Source organism: Macaca nemestrina, chromosome 4 (assembly GCF_043159975.1).
Source record: "Macaca nemestrina isolate mMacNem1 chromosome 4, mMacNem.hap1, whole genome shotgun sequence".
Lineage (NCBI taxonomy): Eukaryota > Metazoa > Chordata > Mammalia > Primates > Cercopithecidae > Macaca > Macaca nemestrina.
Window position 1 is genome coordinate 34,675,038 of NC_092128.1, and position 19,703 is coordinate 34,694,740.

Here is a 19,703-nt window from a genome sequence, read left to right on the forward strand (position 1 = left end):
AGAAAAAAATTGCCCTTCTCACTGGCTCTTTCTTCTCAGTTCCTTTGTACATTCCTTCTGACCACTCAGACCACTGACTTTAGAATGTCCCAAGTAGGTTTTCTTGGACCTCATTCCTTTTGTAAATGCATTCACTTCCTAGGATCTCATCCTGTCACATGATTTGATGTATCATCTGTAAGTGACAACTACTCACTGTCAGTCAATCCCATATTTCTCTCCTAAAGTGAAATTAATAATACTAACTCCTTCCTCAGAATTTTCCTGTGTGTATCTAATTGGCTTCTCAAACATAACTGATCTGTAATTGACTTCAATTTCCCATTTTCCCCAAACCTGCTCCTTCCTCAGCCTTACTCATTTTACAAATGGCAACTTTGTTTCTCCATTATTCATACCAAATTACTTGGATTATCCTTGACTTCTTTCTTTCATATGCAATCCCTTAGCATATGCTGTCAGCTAGCTCTAGCTCTTTCTTCTAAACACATCTAAAACCTGATTCCTTCTCACTCTTCCATTCTCCCTTAGTCATTCAACCTCCATTTAACTCCTAGATTACTACAACGATCTTGCAATTAGTCTCACTTTTTCTGCCTTATCTGTGTAAAGTCAGCTGTTTCTACAACCAACACATTTCACTTTTAAAACCTAAATCTGATAAGATTCTTCTGCTCATAAACCTCCAGTAGACTATCTCACTCACAGCAAAAGCTAAATACTTACAATAACCTACAGGGTTTAGCATAATCTTCCCCTACATTACCGTTCTCATCCCCTATGATTCTTCCTCTCGTTCAGTTAGTCTATATACACTGGGCTCCTTCTGTCTTTCACATACCTAAGCCTTCTCTCACCTTATGGCCTCTGTATTTGTTCTCCTCACCTTCTGAAACTTTTCTCCTTACATTAGCATGACTGACTCCCTTATTTGCTTCAGGTTCCCTGTTTACCTACATAAAATAACCAGTCTTCTCCCCACCTACCAGTCCTCCCCATTTCCTGTATCCTGCTTTATACTTCTCCATAGGACTAATCATTGTCTGACTAGATATTCACTTGTCTGTTTAATTATGATTTGCCTCCAACACAAGACAATATGCTCTTTGAGAAAGAAGACTTTTTCTCTTTTGATTATTCCTATATTCTTAGCATTCAGAAAAGTGCTTGGAAAATAGCAGCGATCAATAATTTTTTGAATGAATAAGTAATATTCCCTTTCAATGGTGTATATTCTCTTTGCAAAACGTATTAACAATTATTGTGTATTCAGGAACATTGACAACACCAAGAGGATGTCTATTTCTAGAGTAATGGCTTTCAAAATTTGGGAGTAGGTGGTGAGAAAGGGTGTGATATCATCCTTACACTAAAACTTCTATTTAGCTTGTATATATTCACAAACAACCAAAAACTATCAAAATCTCTTTGAGCCTTCCTCCTTGATATTGAGAAAAGTCTTAGACTTGCTATTAATACTTCATGAGCCAGATGACATTAGCAAAATGCTCTGGACTAAATTGTGTCCCCCCAAAAAACTCAGATGTTGAAGCCTTAGCCCCCAGTATGATGGTATTTGGATGTGGTCCCTTTAGGAGATAATTAAGGTTGAATGAGGTAATGAGAACAGGGCTGTCATAATAGGATTAGTGGCTTATTAAGAAAAAGAAGGAGAAGAAGGAAGACTTGGAGTAGGGGAAGATAGTTCTCTGCCTAGAAAAGGACACGGCAAAAAGGCAGCAATCCATAAGTCAGAAAAGAAGGCCAGGAACGGAATTGGCCAGCACCTAGATCTTGGACTTCCAACCTCCAGAACTGTGAGAAATAAAGGTCTGTATTTAACAGGTCTATGGTATTAATATTTTGTTATAACAACCCAAGCAGCCTAATACAATGATCATGGCTAACTACTGGGTTGTTAAAGGGTTGCCATGTAACAATAGTTTAAAGAGAGTCAGGCAGAAAAACATAGTTTTAATATTGTCTTTACCATATCTTAATAATTCATAGATTGAGTAATTCTGGATTAGATTATTATACACTTGGATATTCATTGTATACTGTATATCAGCCAAATAAAAATGCTTGTCCTAACCTTAGGCAATATTTGTCTTAAGCCTCTAGATATATATTCACACAGAAGGACTAGATGCAGAGACTATAGTATTGACTATTTCTATTTTGCTGTTCTGAAACATGCAAAATGCCATTTATTGATGTTACTGAAAATTTCTTGGTCCCAGATGTCATTTATCTTGTACTTCCTAATACTTTCTCCTAAGCTAATGCTGGTTTTCAATGAATTAGTATTTTATAAATATCTGTTGAATGAATGGACAAATGAATGGATCACATGAAAACAAAAGATTTACTTTCTGTAACTATTTTTTAAAAATATAATACACATCTTTTTATCGTTATATAATCTCTCTTTCTATAATGTAAAATATACAATTAATGTTTTTAAAAAAGATGTCATCTAATTCATTAAAGTGAAATATTTCCTGTTCCAGTAACTTTTTAATGTCATTCACTTACAAAAGCTCCCATTGGGATTTGGGTGACATACTATAATTTAGAATAAAATAGGACAGAACAAAATGAAAGCCTTCTTTGTAAAATTTGCTTTTTCCTTTGTAAAAATTGCTTTGTTTAACCTTCTAATGAATCGCAAATATTAATCTCATGCTAGAGAAGAAGAAATTGGGGCTTTGAGGAAGTAACTTGCCCCAAATGGTAGAAAGAGTATCCAAATTAAGGATCATCTGACTTCATTTTCCTTTCACAACAGCAAGCTGCCTCCAAGGCCTTACTTCTCTCCTTTTCTGACATAGATACAAATATAGATATGTATGAAGTCTCTTCCAGAATTTTCCTCAGATAGGGAGGAGAGGAAAGTTATGCTCAAACCTATCTTCTCCTGGAAATATCTCTAATTTAATCCACATGATCTTATTTTAGTTTCCATTTAAAATAAGCTTCACTATTTCTGAGGTGAATTTTTACTCTATTTCACAATATTATCACGTATCCATGTTTTACTTGGCTCCAAGTTCCTCACTGGCATGGTCTCCTCAGATTTTAAACTTTAAAACACAATATATATTCCATATATGTGAAATATATGTGATATATATTATACAATATATGTTAATTACATATATGTAATTATTTCTTTCCGATTAAAAGAAAACATGTTCCTTAAAGATAAAGGAAAGCACAATCAGAAAAACTAAATTCACTTGTCATACAACTACCCAGAAATAAACACTATGAACATTTTGGTGTTTTCAGTCTCATATTCTATACATATATTTGCACATTAATATACACTTTTATTTCCAAAATTGTTTCACAGTTTCATACTCTACTTATTTTATATCTGTCTCTACATTTGATTATGTCATGTTATTAAATTCATCTTGTCATCTTATTGTCCATCTATATGCATGAAGGAGATAAATCTGGTGTCTCTATGCACCTGTGTTTGTATGTGTGTGTGAATATGCATGTGTGCATATGTTTGTGTATGCGCAGCAGTGTGCTGGAACTGGTTTGTGCCAGTGAGAACTGTGTGAGAATGAGTTGTGAGTATTTTTTCCCTTAATTCACTTTCAATTAAATCATGTGGGTAGTTTGAAAACCATGGTGGGAATAGCCACATCTGGCAAATAGGCAGTTGCTATAAATCAGGGGTTTTAAGTTTCTTAAATTCCAGAGAATCACTTTTTCAGCACACAGCTAGGTTTGGATGTAAAGCGTATGCTAACATAATAAAATAAAAGAAGATTCCTGTACTTTCATGTTCTAGAAACTTATACATGGCACATACATTATCTGTTGCCTGATACCGAGCCACAGGATCTCTTATACATTGCTGACGGTAATGTAAAATGGTATACCCACTCTAAAAAACAATATAACACTTTTAAAGTAGACATTCACTTACCATTTGACTCAGCAGTTGTACCCTTGGGAATTTTTTTCCAGAGAAATGGAGACACATTTCTGTATAAAAACATACATAAATGTTAGCGTCAGCTTTAGTCATAATAGCTTCAAACTGTAAACAACTGTAAAATCCTAGTAAGTGCTTAAGGAAACTGTAGTGCTTCCATATCATAGACTACTACTCCACAATAAAAAGGAATGGGTTATTGTTGCATACAATCACTTGGCTGAATTTCAAGAGAATTATTCTGAGTTAAAATAGGCAGTCCCAAAAGTTCACTTGATTTTGATACTCATTATATGGCATTCTTGAAATAACAGGGTTGTAGAGATGGAGAACAGATTAGTGGTTGTGAGGGGTTAGGGATGAGCTCGAGAAAGAGGTAAGAATGAGTATAAAGAGATAGTATGAAGGAGCCTTCTGATGATGGAATGATTCTGTATTTTTTCTATCGTAGTGGTAACATGGGTCTACACATGTAAGAAAATTGCATAGAACAAATTAATACATGTAAAACTGGTTAAATTTTAACAAGATATGTGGAATGTATCAACATCATTTTCCTAGGAGTTATATGTTACTATGAGGGAAACTGAGTCAAGAGTAAATAGGACCATTCTGTATATTTTTATTATTTGTTGTAGAGCTATAATTTTTCAAAATAGTTTTTTTTTTTAAAAAGAAACCTGCTGCATTAACAGAGATTTTACATGCATTTTTTTGCTAATAGGGTTATTTTGCTAATATTGCCATAACAAAATACCACAGTCTCAGCAACTTAAACAACAGAAGTTTATTTCCGCACAGCTTTGGAGACTGGAATTCCAAGATCGAGGTGCTAGTACATTGGGTTTCTTCTGAGGCCTCTCTTCTTGGCTTGCAGCTAGTCACCTTCTTGTTGTGTCTTCATACGATCTTTCTTCTGTGTATGTGCTTCTGGTGTCTTTCCAAGCACCCAGATTTTCCCTTTATATGAGAACACCATTAAAATTGAATTAGGACCCACCTTCATTGCCTCATTTTAACTCAATTGCCTATTTAAAGGCCCTGTTTCCAGTAATATCTCATTCCGAAGTACTGAGGGTTAGTGTTTTAGCATGTGAACTTTGGGGAGAAGAGACACAGTTCAGCCCATACTACTAAAAAACCATAGAGAAATAGATTCCCTATTTCTCACAATAGATTCACAAGAGATAAATGTCTTATATTGTCATCAAATGTCAGTTTGAATCTAGAGCAACACTAGAGTCTGTGCCTGGAGATTAAGCCATTTATGGTCAGTGGTTTTCCTTTTTTTTCTTTTTTGCTTGTGTGTTGCTCAGAAGAAAAATCCTAAAGTTACTTCCTTAAAAAATAATTCATATTGATGCTATTTTTCTATTCTACTCAATGAGACAAGTAATCCAAAATTATAGGTGAAAGTCTGGCCAGTGTTGGGGTGATTCATTTCTTGTAGCCATCTACACTTGTCAGGAAAATTGCCCGCTCACCTAAGAATTCGTGGTTGTCTGGATAATCTCACCAAAGTGTAGGGGAACCCACAACCCTGATGTCTGATGCTCACTGTCTCCCTTGTCACTACTGTAGATTCCAGTGAGAAACCACTTTCATGTATGTGTTCTTTCTTTGAGTCATTAAAACATCATTTTGTTTTTCTTTTCAACAGTATGCTTTGTCTTACATGTCATGTTGAAAGAGGAAAAACGGATGCTCCCTGATATTTTTAAGTAAATATAATTTGTGGCCTGGCCTTAGCTTGCATCTCTTTCAACTGCATCTTGTTAACATTCTCTTCTCAGGAATTGATGGGTACAATCTCAGTTCAGACCTCTGTCCTTCTGTCTTTCATTTGATAATGCATCATTTGTTTGCCTTCAGCATTTGTTCTTAGAATTGTTTCTTCTAGAATGACATGGACACAGATCCCCATAAGCCTAATCCTAATCCCACAATTTCTACCCACTTGATTTCCAGGCAACACACACTTATATGTGTGTGTGTGTGTGTACGTATGTATATATGTATATATATATCTACAAAAGTAGGAAAGGGGAAAAGGCAAACATTATTTTGACCACCTTACAAATCTGTACTTTATCTCCCAACATCTAAAATTGCTTATTTACCAGAATATCTGTAGCCAAAAGATATTCCTTGAAATATCAGGTCATGCAGTTTCCTCATAGCATCACATCTCTCCATTCAGCAAATATTTTGAGTGTTTACTGTATGTCTGTCATTTTCTTGGTATGGACAGATGCTGACCATAAGAATAAAAACATTTTTGACATCCTTTGTCAAAAATATACATGGTGAATCTTATATTCAATGACATGATTTATAGTTAGAAAAGATAATTGTTAAGTATTTAAGAAATAGTTTTAATTGAAAAATTATTTTGGCTTATCTTCACCCAGTTTTAATATCGATGAAAAATACCTTCTTTTTTGTGCACTGTGATTTATATATACACATTAACACATAATATGGTATTTATCATGCTTCTGTGAAGAAATGTAAACACCACCATTCTCAGCTTAAATTTTCCAGCCATTTAACTTGATGGTCATTCCATGTTTAGAAACACCAAGCATGCCAAATTTAATGTTTTGACAGAAATACAACATTTGCTATTTGTTGGTGTGATCATCTATCTGAAATTTGAAATATCTTTTCTACATATAAAGAAGTTATATAAGCATCATCAACATTATACTAGGCACACATACGTATAGAAATGGCCTGCGATCTATAACACACAGTGTTCCATTCTTACTCCATTTCTGATTCTCTGAAAACCTGCATTTGTTGTGGCTTATAACTATTGCGACAAATTAAAGTCCGCACTAAACAATAGATTCACGAGAAATAGATGTTTTATATTGTCATCAAATGTCAGTTTGAATCTGGAGCAACACTAGAGGCTGTGCCTGGAGATTAAGCCATTTGTGGTCAGTGATTCATTGTTCTTGTCTAAGAAACAATGACATATTGAAAAATGAACTGATTCTCTCCCTCTCTCTCTGTCTGTTTCTTTGATTCGTTGTACTAGCATTTTGTCTCTCCTTCATATTTAATTAGTTACATTGCAATAAGCAGAGAATGAACTTGATTCTTCTAGTAATTTTGTTCTATTTGTCAATCTACTTAGTGTGTATTTAAAAGATACCGATTTCAGTACAAGAATCATGTCAAAACCATTTGGCATTTAATCAATTTATCAAATGTATATCAAATACTTTTTCTAGCTGAAAAATATGTACAGATCGGGCCAAACTGACACTGGAAAAAGGATATAGGAACAAATTATTTGTTAATAAATGAAAAGATAATTTGTGTTTTAGATTATTTCATATACAGTATTTTTCTGTAAGAATTATAATTAAGAATTTTAAAAATAATGTTGATGTTTTAAATAAATACCTCAAAAAGAACAATTTAAAAGATAATTGAAATTCTTCACAAAAACTGTGTTGCTTAGAAGCATCTTCTTAAGACCAGAACTTAATGAAAAATAATGTAGCAATAATATTTTATATTCACTAGCACTTGTCAAATATTAAAGCATATTCATAATCATTTCCATTCAAGTAGAAGATAGTCATTGCACTCTACAATTTTCAAAAAAATTTAGTGTGTGGTTTCTCAACATCATATGCAATTTAAATTCAACCTAATGACATCAACTGGGAAAAAAAGATATTCATCTGATTTTCCTTTATATCTTTTTGATTGTTGAGCAAGAACCATCATATTCTTTAACACTGAGCAAATATATCAGACTCACTAAAAAGTAGAAAAATCTAAAAATGGAGTTACTAATAACCCATAAATGCATTGGTTAATACTGGTTTATAGATCATTATTTTAAAGAGAACCCTAAAATTCTGAAAGGACATTCCCTACCTGCCATTGTACCTTTATGTCCTAAACTCCAAACATCACTGCTACCAAGTCAATGGAATTACTGGATTTAGATGGTAGTTTTCTCTTTCTGGAATATGGACTTAAAATATTATATTAGAGTACAGATTATGTTAAGGGTAACATCATAATACTATATATTGCTTAAATGTTTGTGGGTTTTATTTAGGAAGTTTACTTTTGAAATGAATATAGTATATGTAGTTCACATCGGAACCAACCAAAAGCATTAACACAATGCACTATACTATAAAATCCTTGTGTTTTATTAAATATACACTTGAGCACATATTTCAAATATTGTCAGTATAGTCCAATGTCCGCCGGTTGGTGCAGTTGCTAAATGTAAAGTTTATCTATTTGATCTTTAAATTTGTTTAATAATTAAGGATTATGTTTTGTTCATTTTATAACAAGGACAGAAAATGAAATAAATTGTTTTTAATTTTATAAAACCCAAACATCAATTGCTTATAAAAATAATGCACTCTTGACTAAGTGATCCTAGTTTGTACTCTTCCAATATATCAGCAATTGTTTCATTAATGGCTCACTTTTAGAGTCTTTACAAAGCATTTAACTTAGCTTTCTAAAACTGAGGTTAAAAATCAGCCATCCCTTGCTATTTATAAATTCCACTTGTGAGAGGAGACATGTCCAGGAAGTCTGAGGGGTGGGTCAAGGACATTAAATATCATCACATGTATGCTTAGTGTTGGTATTTATTAGACAATTAATATGTATTAGCTCTCCTTAATTCTTGGACCTAAGTGTTTACGGGTGAAAACATCACAACACTCTCCTAAGCTTAATTTATATCAGCATCATTTTACAGACTAGGATTACAAACAACCAATTTTGGAAGTCTATATAAACGCTGGATATAGAAAAATAAAATCCTTGCATTTCAGGCTCTCCAAGCGTTATCTTGCTATCAGGCAGCCTTAGGATTTTTGGTTTTGATTTGTCTTACTTTTGTGTATTCACATCTGAAGGAAGTTATTTGTTGAACTTCTACTTACAAGATAATTTTGATGAAAAGATTTATTTAATCAATGGTCTTATAATTCACAAAGAACGAGTTGAAGCTGGACATTCAGGTTCAGGATGCTGGTATTATTTCATCTCCCTTCTCTTTTTATCACACATGGGTGCATACACAATAGAATGAATTAACCAATATTCCCAGGTAATAATTTTAGATATTTTCTGATTGAATGTAGTATACACATATTCAATTTTGATTACTAAACATCTTCCTTATGAACCCATTAACTTTTTCTTGTATGTAATCAATAGTGAACAAAAGTAAGATTTCTCAGAGGAATTATTGTAATGATTTGGAACTAGTTATGTATCTAAGTATCATCTTGGGCATAATTTTTACTGATCACAAGGTAAAACATGATTTTTAATTAAAAGGCATTAGTTTTAAGAGAAGTTTTAGGTTCACAGCAAATTTAAGAGGAAGACATAGAGATTTCCCACATATCGCCTACCCCACATATGAGCAGCCTCCCCTCTTGCCAACAACTCCCATTAAGAGTGGTACATTTGTTACAATCGACAAACCTACATTGATATTTCATAATCACCTGAAGTCCATAGTTTACATTGGGCTGACTATTGATCTTGTAACTTTCATGGGTTTGGACAAATGTATAATGACATGTATCCAGCAAAGCAGTATCTTACAGAGCAGTTTCCTGGCCCTGGAAATCCACTGTGTTTCACCTGTTTATCACTTCCTCCTCCCACACCCTGGCAACCACTGCTTCCCAAGGCTATAAACATCCCTGTGCAGTGATACCTCTGTGTGGATGTAAGTTTTCAACTCCTTTGGGTAAATACAAAAGAATTCAACTGCTGGGTTATATAACATGATCTTTTTTTAAACCAAATAGTCTATGGTTTCAGAAATTTTCTCTTTCAGAAAAAAATTTGGTTCAGAAAAATAATACTATATTTTATGTATATACCTGTTTTAAGAACTGATATCACAAATAGGCATCATATGTGATTTAATGTCCTGGTTTGTGACAGTCTTTAAGACAATCAGTTAACTGATTTTTAAATAAATTTGAAAGCCCTTTTTGATAGTTATGGAATTCAATAATGCTTACACTTTAATACAAATGGAATTAAATCTCATTTTAAATAGAATGACCCCAACAGTTTAATGAAAATAAACTTGGATGCAAGTTTTAGCCATCTGGTGGAATTCTGCCAGAAAAGCTTTCACTAGATAACAATCACTGTAATTATAATAGCAACTGACAAAGGCTTAAACATGACCCACACACATCCTTCTAAAATCACAAAGCTCTTAAACGATAACATGGTCAATGACAGGGTTACGGGTACGACTGTAAAAACCCAGGGTGAGAAGAAAAGGAAAAGCAAGTGGCTCATACAAAGAAGACCATCAAACCTGCTGGGATAATTTAGATAATTAATTTTGTCCTTGAATTGAAAATGTTCTTTTAAATTTGATGTATTTTCCACTCTTTTTAATTTTACTTATAATTTTAGAAAAGTTGAGTGATATAACTGATTTGAAATTAAGCATAAGTGTCGTTTTGATGTGAAGCCTTGCTTGATATTCCTTTGGTTTATATTATTAAAAACTAGCAATCAACTGAAATATTTTAAAAGAAATTTTACAATTCCAGTAGTAGATGCTTTATTAAATCAATGTATAGATGTAGTTGTGTTTCTTACTAAAGTTAAATCATATTCACTATATATGCATGTAAACATGTATATAGTATGTGTATATGTGCACATGTATCATACACATGTATACACTCATACATTTACATAAATACACATATATGTATACATATATACATAACATAAATACACATATATGTATTGAGTATAACCAAACATCTATGCTGCTTGGGAATTTGAATAAGTATGAAGAGTGAATAATTAGACATAAAAATGTAAATTAATTGAAATACAAATGTTGACTACACAAAGTCCAAGGTAAGAATTTCAGCAGTGAGCTGTTTAGGTGTTTGTAAGTTGTCCAAGACTACAAATTGAATCATTGGTGTTTCTGGGAGGAAACATAGCTTTTGCTGTGATATAGAATAATGCTCTGAACTTGTCATTTAATAATCAGATAATACTTGCTATTTCCCCAAAAAAAAATCCTATGCTCAAATATTGCTATAAAATAGGAAACTAATAATAATCACTCATAAGGTCTAGTTAGTACGATCAAGACCCCGCTTTTTTAGTATCTCTTATTAAAATAAATGAAAAACATCAAAGTAAAGGAAAAATCAACCTTATACAAAGGAGAAATAATTGAATTCTATCTACTCTTCAGACCTTAGTAATTGAAGCATTGCTTCACTTTCTAATTTGGATAACCTCATTAACTGTTTTCTACCTTATGCCTTTTCATGTTCCATGAGCTCTTTATCAAATGCAATCCTATCTTTTCTGGCATTCTATACTTTTCAACATGATTTTTAAATTGCCACATTTGCCCCATTCTGATGTCTCGCTTCATTCAGCATTTACATTCCATGTTACTTTACATATACTAATGTGTTTTTAAATTGTTCTTAATTAGAAAATCTATTGAATCACTAAAGAATTATTTTTTATTATTTACTATTTAAAATACACATGCTTATTAATAATTTGCGTTAGTTTGGTTTCACGCTGCTGATAAAAACATACCCGAAACTGGAAGTAAAAAGAGATTTAATTGGACTTACAGTTCCACATGGCCAGGGAGGCCTCAGAATCATGGCAGGAGGTGAAAGGCACTTTTTACATGGCGACAGCAAGGGAAAAATGAGGAAGAAGCAAAAGTAGAAACGCTCGATAAACCCATCAGATCTCGTGAGACTTACTCACTATAACAAGAATAGCACCGGAAAGATTGGCCCTCATGATTCAATTACCTCCCCCTGGGTCCCTCCCACAACATGTGGGAATTCTGGGAGATACAACTCATGTGATTTGGGTGAGACGCAGTCAAAGCATATAATAATTATTTAGCATCATAAAACAAAGGCATTGCATTTAAAAATGAGTTAATTTTTCTTTCTACTAGAAATGTTAGAATAAATTCTATCTTAACAGCTACACAATTTTGATGATCAGCTTTTCTAGAATTTAAGGATAATTATTTCTAACATATAAGTACTTCTTGAAAGAACAGAACCAATTTTGAAAACTAAGTTTAAACATACTAAACTTAGTGGTTAAATTTTTTTTCTGGGAACATCTCAAACTGCTATTAGTATCAATATGTGTACATATGTTTGCAAGTAAAGCCAAAGTTAGACCTTATAGTAGTCTTTCTTGTATTTTTTTAATTTTTAATTTTTGTGATTGCATAGTAGGTTTATATATTTATAGATGACACAAGACATTTTGATACAGGCATACAACATACAATAATTACATCAAGATAAATGGATATCCATCCCCTCAAGCATTTACGCTTTCTTTGTGTTAAAAACAATCCAATCATACTCTTAAAGTTTTTTTTTTTTTAATTTGCAATAATATCGTTGGCTGTAGTCACCCTGTCGAGCTGTCAAATAGTAGGCCTTATCCATTCTATCAAAGTGTATTTTTGTGCCTTTAACCATTCCCACTCCCCCACCACCCCTACTGTCTTTCCCAGTCCCCAGTAACCTTCATTCTATTCTCTATCTCTATTAGTTCAATTGTCTTAATTTTTAGCTCACACAAGTAAGTGAGAACATGCCAAGTTTAGCTTTCTGTGCTTGGTACATTATTTCATTTAATATAATGACCTCCAGTTCCATTCATGTTATTGCAAATAACAGGATCTCATTGGTTTTTATGGTTCAACGGTACCCTATTATGTATATGTACCATATTTTCTTTGTCCATCCATCTGTTGATAAACACTTAGGTTGCATTCAAATCCTGGCTATTGTGAATAGTCCTGCAATAAATATAGGAGTGAAGACATTTTTTTAATATACTGATTTCCTTTATTTTGGCATATACCTAGCAGTAGAATTACTGGATCTTATGGTAGTTCCATTTTTAGTTTTTTGAGGAAAACTCCAAACTGTTCTCCATAATGGTTGTACTGATTTACATTTACAACAGTGTGAAGGTTCCCTTTTCTCCAGCATTTATTTCCTGTCTTTTGGGTAAAAGCCATTTTAACTGGGGTGAGATAATATCTCATTGTAGCTTTGATTTCCATTTTTCTGATGATCAGAGATGTTGAGCATCTTTTCATATACCTGTTTGCCATTTGCATGTCCTCTTTTGAGAAATGTCTATTCAGATCTTTTGGCCGTCTTTAATCTAATTATTAGATTTTTTCCCTATAGAGTTGATTGAGCTCTTTTTATATTCTAGTTGAAAGATGAATAGTTTGCCAATATTTTCTCCCATTCTGTGCATTGCCTCTTCACTTTGTTGATTGTTTGCTTTGCTGTGCAGAAGCTTTTTAACTTGGTGTGATCCCAGTTGTCCATTTTTACTTTGGTTGCCTATGTTTGTGGGGTGTTACTCTAGAAATATTTGCCCACTCCAATGTCCTGGAGAATTTCCTCAATTTTTTCTCATAGTAATCTTATAGTTTGAGGTCTTAGATTTAGGTCTTTAATCCATTTTGATTTGATTTTTGTGTATGGTGAGAGATCGTGGTCTAGTCTCATTCTTCTGCATATAAATATCCAGCTTTCCCAGCATCATTTATTGAAGAGACTGTCCTTTATCTAATGATGTTCTTGATATCTTAGTCGAGAATGAGTGCACTGTAAAAGTAAGAATTTGTTTCTGGTTTCTCTATTCTGTTTCAGTGGTTTATGTGTCTATTATTATGCTGGTACCATGCTGTTTTGATTACTATAGCTCTGAAGTATTCACTGAAGTAAAGTAATTCTTTCTGTTTTTTTTCTTTTTGCGCAGGATAGCTTTGGCTATTCTGGTTTTTTTGTTTGTTTGTTTGTTTTTGTTTTTGTTTTTGTTCCATATACATTTTTGGATTTTCCTTTCTACTTCTGTGAAGAATGTCATTGGTATTTTGACAAGGACTGCATTGAATCTGTAGGTTGCTTTGGATAGTATGGACATTTTAATAATATTGATTTTTCCAATTCATTAACAGAATATCTCCATTTTTTGTGTCCCCTTCAATTTATTTCACAAATTTTTAAAATTTATTTTTCTTTTTAATTTCTTTTAATTTTCTAAACTTTTATCTTAAGTTCAGAGGTCCATATGCAGTTTTGTTACACAGGTAAACTTGTATCATGGGGGTTTGTTTTACAGATTATTTCATCATCCAGGTATTAAGCCTGGTACCCATTAAGTATTTTTCTTGATCCTCTCCCTCTTCCACCCAGCAACCCCCAAGAAGCCCCAGTATGTGTTGTTCCTCTCTAAATGTCTGGTGTTTTCTCATCATTTAGCTCCCACTTGTACATGAGAATATGTGGTATTTGATTTTCTGTTCCTGCATTAGTTTGCTAAGGGTAATGACCTCCAGCTCCATCCATGTCCCTGCAAAGGACATTATCTCTTTTTTTTTTTTTTTTTTTTTATGGCTGGATAGTATTCCATGGCATTTAGGTTGATTCCATGTCTTTGCTATTCTGAATAGTGTTGCAATGAACATCCGTGTGCATGTCTTTATAACAGAATGATTTATATTCCTTTGGATATAGGCCCAGTAATAGGATTTCTGGGTCAAACGGCATTATTCTCTTTAGGCCTTTGAGAAATCACCACATTGTCTTCTTCCACAATGGCTGAACTAATTTACACTCTTTCTAAGAAAGTATATATCTTCTTCACAGCCTAGCCAGAATCTGTTATTTTCTGACTTTTTAATAATAACCATTCTGAGTTGCATGAGATGGTAGCTCATTGTGGCTTTTATTTGCATTTTCTCTAATAATCAGTGATGTTAAGCTTTTTTTCATATGATTGTTGGCTGCATCGATAACTTATTTTGAAAAGTGTCTGTTTATATTTTTTGCTCATTTTTTAATCGGTTTATTTGGGATTTTTTTCTTGTAAATTTGTTTAAGTTCTTTACAGATGCTGGATATTAGACCTTTGTCGGGTGCATAGTTTACAAAAATTTTCTCCCATTCTGTAGGTTGTCTGTTTAGTATGTTAATAGTTTCCTTTGTTGTGTGTAGCAGCTCTTTAGTTTAATTAGATCCCATTTGTCAATTTTTGCTTTTGCTGCAATTTCTTTGCCGTCTTTGTCATGAAATCTTTGCTTGTGCCTAGGTCCTGAATGGTATTGCCTAGGTTGTCTTCCAGGGTCTTTATAGTTTTGGTTTTTACATTTAAGTCTTTAATCCATCTTGAGTTTATTTTTTGTTTATAGTGTAAGGAAGTGGTCCACTTTCAATCTTCTGCATATGACTAGCCAGTTATCACAGCACCATTTATTGAATAAGGAATCATTTCCTCATTGCTTGTTTTTGTCAGGTTTGTTGAAGATCAGATGGCTGTAGGTGTGTGGCCTTATTTCTAGGTTCTTTATTCTATTCCATTGTTCTATGTGTCTGTTCTTGTACCAGTACCATGCTGAATGGGCAAAAGCTGGACGCATTCCCCTTAAAAACTGGCACAAGACAAGGATGTTGAATTTTATCAACATCCCTTCACAATAAAAATCCTTTTTCAAGCATTTTGTTGTCCTTCATTCTGTTGATACGGTGTATCACCTTTACTATTTGTGTATGTTGAATCATGCTTGCATTTCTGGAGTAAATTCCAGTTTGTTATGATGAATGATCTTTTTATTGTTGAATTTGGTTTGCTAGTATTTTGTTGAGTATTTTTGCATCAATGTTCATCATTTTGGCCTTTTTTTTTTTTTTTTTTGTATTTTTGATGTGTCTGTCTCATTTTAGTATCAGGGCACAGACCTCATAGAATGAGTTTGGAAGTATTCCTTCCTCCTATGTTTTTCAGAACAGTTTGAGTAGGATTGATATTAGTTCTTTAAATTTTTGGTAAAATTCAGCAGTGAAGGCATCAGGTCCTGAGCTTTACTTTGCTGGAAGACTTTTCATTTGATCTCATTATTTGCTATTGGTCTATTCAAGTTTTCAAATTATTCATGGTTCAATCTTTGCAGGTTGCATATGTCTAAGAATTTATCCATCTCATCTAGATTTTCCAATTTCTTGGCATGTAGTTGCTCATAGTAACCTCTAATGATCCTTTGGATTTCTGCAGTATTTATTGTAATGTCTCTTTTTTCATCTCTGGTTTTATTTACTTGGGTCTTCCTTTTCTTTTTTTTTTTTTCTTAGTTACATCTGGCTAAATGTCAATTTTATTTATGTTTTCAGAAAACCAACTTTTCATGTCATTAATCTTTTGTATTGTTCTCTTCATTTCAATTTTATTTCTACTCTGAACTTAATTTTTTTTTTCTACTAACTTTGGGTCAATTTATTTGCTCTTGCTTTTCCAGTTCTTTAAGATGCATCATTAGGTTGCTTATTTTTAGTAGAACTTTTTCTACTTTTTAAATGTAGGTGCTTATACCTATAATTTTTCCTATTAATACTGCTTTCACTGTATTACATTGGTTGTGGTATGCTCTGTCCATTGTTTTGTCTCACAAAATTTTTTAATTTCTTCCTTTATTTCTTCACTGACTCATCAGTCATTCAGGAGCATATTGATAATTTCCATGTGTTTGTATCATTTTCAAAATTCCTCTTGTTATTGATTTCTACTTTTATTGTGGTTAGAGAACATACTTAATACAATTTATTTTTTGGGTTTTTTCAGACATATTTTGTGGCCTAATATATGGTCTATTGTTGAGAATGATCCATGTATTTAGGAGAAGAATGTGTATTCTGCAGCTGTTGGATGAAATGTTCTGTAAATATCTGTTAGGTCCATTTAGTCTATAGTGCAGATTAAGTTCAATTTTTTTGTTGTTGATTTTCTGTCTGGATGATCTGCCCAATGCTGAAAGTGGAGTGTGGAAATCCCCAGCTATTTTTGGAGTCTATCTGTCTCTTTAGTCCTAATAATATTTGCTTTATGCATCTAGGGGCTTTAGTGTGGGGTGCATATATATTTACAGTTGTTATATCCTCTTGCTGAATTGACCCCTTTATCATTATATAATGGCCATCTTAGTCTCTTTTTATAGTTTTTGTTTTGAAATCTATTTTGGCTGAAATAAATATAGCTATTCCTGCGTCTATGTCTTTCTTCATAGGTGAAGTGTTTTTCTCGTAGGCAACAAATCTCTGGGTCTTGTAATTTTTTTTTTTTTTTTTTTTTTTGACATGGAGTCTCACTCTGTCACCCAGGCTGGAGTGCAGTGGCGCCATCTCGGCTCACTGGAAGCTCCACTGCCTGGGTTCATGCCATTCTCCTGCCTCAGCCTCCTGAGTAGCTGGGACTACAGGTGCACACACCTGGCTAATTTTTTTGTATTTTTAGTAGAGACACGGTTTCCCCATGTTAGGAAAGATGGTCTCAATCTCCTGACCTTGTGATCTGCCCGCCTCGTCCTCCCAAAGTGCTGGGATTCCAGGCATGAGCCACCATGCCCAGCCGGGTCTTATAACTTTAATTATTCAGTCACTCTGTCTTTTCAATGGAATATTCAGTTCATTTACATTCAGTGTTATTACTGATAAGTAAGGACTTACTCCAGCCATTTTGTTATTTGTTTTCTGGTTGTTTTGTGGTCTTTTCTTCTTTCTTTTCTTCCTTCCTGTCTTCCTTTCAGAGAAAGTGATTTTCTCTTGTGGTATGTTCCCATTTCTTACTTTTTATTTTCTCGGTATCTGTTGTAGGTTATTTTGATTTGAGATTTCCATGAGGCTTGCAAACAATATCTTACAACCCATTAATTTAAGTTGATGACAACGTAGCATTGATTGCATAAACAAACAAGCAGAGAAAACTAATAAAATTTTTATAGTTTAAATTTGTTCCCCTGCTTTTTAACTTTTTTTCTATTTATACATTATCATACTCTCTGTATCTTGAAAATTTGTTGTAGTCATTATTTTTATCGGTTCACCTTTCAGTCTTTCTACTCAAAATATATGAGTAGTTCACAAACCACAATTATGGTGTTATCATATTCTGTGTTTTTCTGTGTACTTGCTCTTACCAGGGAGTACTGTACTTTCTGATGAGTTGTAATTGCTTATTAACATCCTGTGCTTTCAGATTGAAGAGATTCCTTTAGCATTTCTTGTAGGACAGTTCTGGTTTTGATAAAATCCCTCAGCTTTTGTTTGTCTAGAAAAATATTTATTTTTTTCTTTATGTTTGAAGGATATTTTTGCCGGATATGCTATTCTAGGATAAAGGGTTTTTTTTTTCATTTTGTTTTGTTTTGTTTTTTCCTTCAGCACTTTAAACATGTCATGCCACTCTCTCCTGGCCTGTAAGGTTTCTGCTGAGAAGTCTACTGTCAGACATATTGGAGCTCCATTTGGTATTATTTGTTTATTTTCTCTTGCTGCTTTTAGGATTCTTTCTTTGTCCTTGACTTTTGAGAGTTCATTAAATGTCTTGAGGTAGTCTTATCTGGATTAAATCCACTTGGTGTTCTACAACCTTCTTGTACATTAGAAGGTTTTTCTTCTTGTACAAAGAAAGAATATTAATATCTTTCTTTAGGTTTGTAAATTTCTCTGTTATTATCTCTTTGAATAAACTTCTATCCCATCTGTCTCTCTACCTCCTCTTTAAGGCGAATACCCTTTAGATTTGTCCTTTTGAGTCTGTTTTCTGTATCTTATTGGCATCCTTTATTATTTTTTTGTTTTGTCTCCTCTGACTGTGTATATTCAAATATCCTGTCTTCAAATTCACTGATTCTTTCCTCTGCTTCATCAGTTCTGATGTTGAGACTCTGACGTATTATTCTTTATTAAGTCAATTGCACCTTTCAACTCCATAATTTCTGTTTGATTTTTTTCAATTATTTCAATCTCTTGTTAAACTTTTCCAATAGGATTCTGATTTCTTTCTAACTGTGTTATCTTGAATTTTTTTGAGTTTCCTGAAAATAGCTATTTTGAATTTTTTTTCTGAACAGTCACATATCTCTGTCTTTCCTGGACTAGTCACTGGTGTTTTATTTAGATTTTTTTTTTTTTTTTTTGTCAGGTCTTGTTTTCCTGGATGGTCTTGATGTTAGCAAATGTTCATTGGTGCCTGGGCCTTGAGAAGTTAGGTATTTATTGTAGTCTTTCCACTCTCGGCTTGTTTGTACACAACCTTATTGGGAAGGATTTCCCCGTAATTGAAGGGACTTGGGTGTTGTGATCTAAGATTTTGGTCACTGCAGCCATATCCGCACTAGGGGGCACTCCAAGTCCAGTTACACTGTGGCTCTTGCAGACTCAGAAGTACTGCTATGGTGGTCTTAGATAAGAGGCCGGGCGTGGTGGCTCAAGCCTGTAATCCCAGCACTTTGGGAGACCGAGATGGGCGGATCATGAGGTCAGGAGATCGAGACCATCCTGGCTAACACAATGAAACCCCGTCTCTACTAAAAATACAAAAAAATTAGCCGGGCGATCTATATTTGAGTCACTAATGAAATGTTTTCTCTCTCATTTTGCCTTCATAGCCACCATATTCTGTTAACTTTGTATATCATAAGAATCTAACTGCTTTGTTTTCTCTTCTTGTGTTGTCATGGCTGAACACTAACACACACACGTATCATTTTGTAATAAATAATTGCTTCTATATTTTTCTATTTTATTATTCTTTACAATTTTAAAAATTATGCATGCATATTCATTATATTGTCCATAAGTTTTATTTTAGGAAAGTAAAGCACTAC

At 33.4% G+C, this 19,703-nt stretch overlaps 1 long non-coding RNA gene across 1 annotated transcript in view; it reads right to left on the reverse strand.

Annotated features, from left to right (window-relative positions):
- LOC139362518 (uncharacterized) overlaps positions 1 to 19,703 on the reverse strand; it is a 38,482-nt gene that overhangs the window by 16,683 nt on the left and 2,096 nt on the right. Inside the window, exon 2 of the long non-coding RNA XR_011621627.1 lies at positions 3,950 to 4,008. This is a non-coding gene — a long non-coding RNA (uncharacterized lncRNA). The remainder of the gene's footprint in view (positions 1 to 3,949; positions 4,009 to 19,703) is intronic.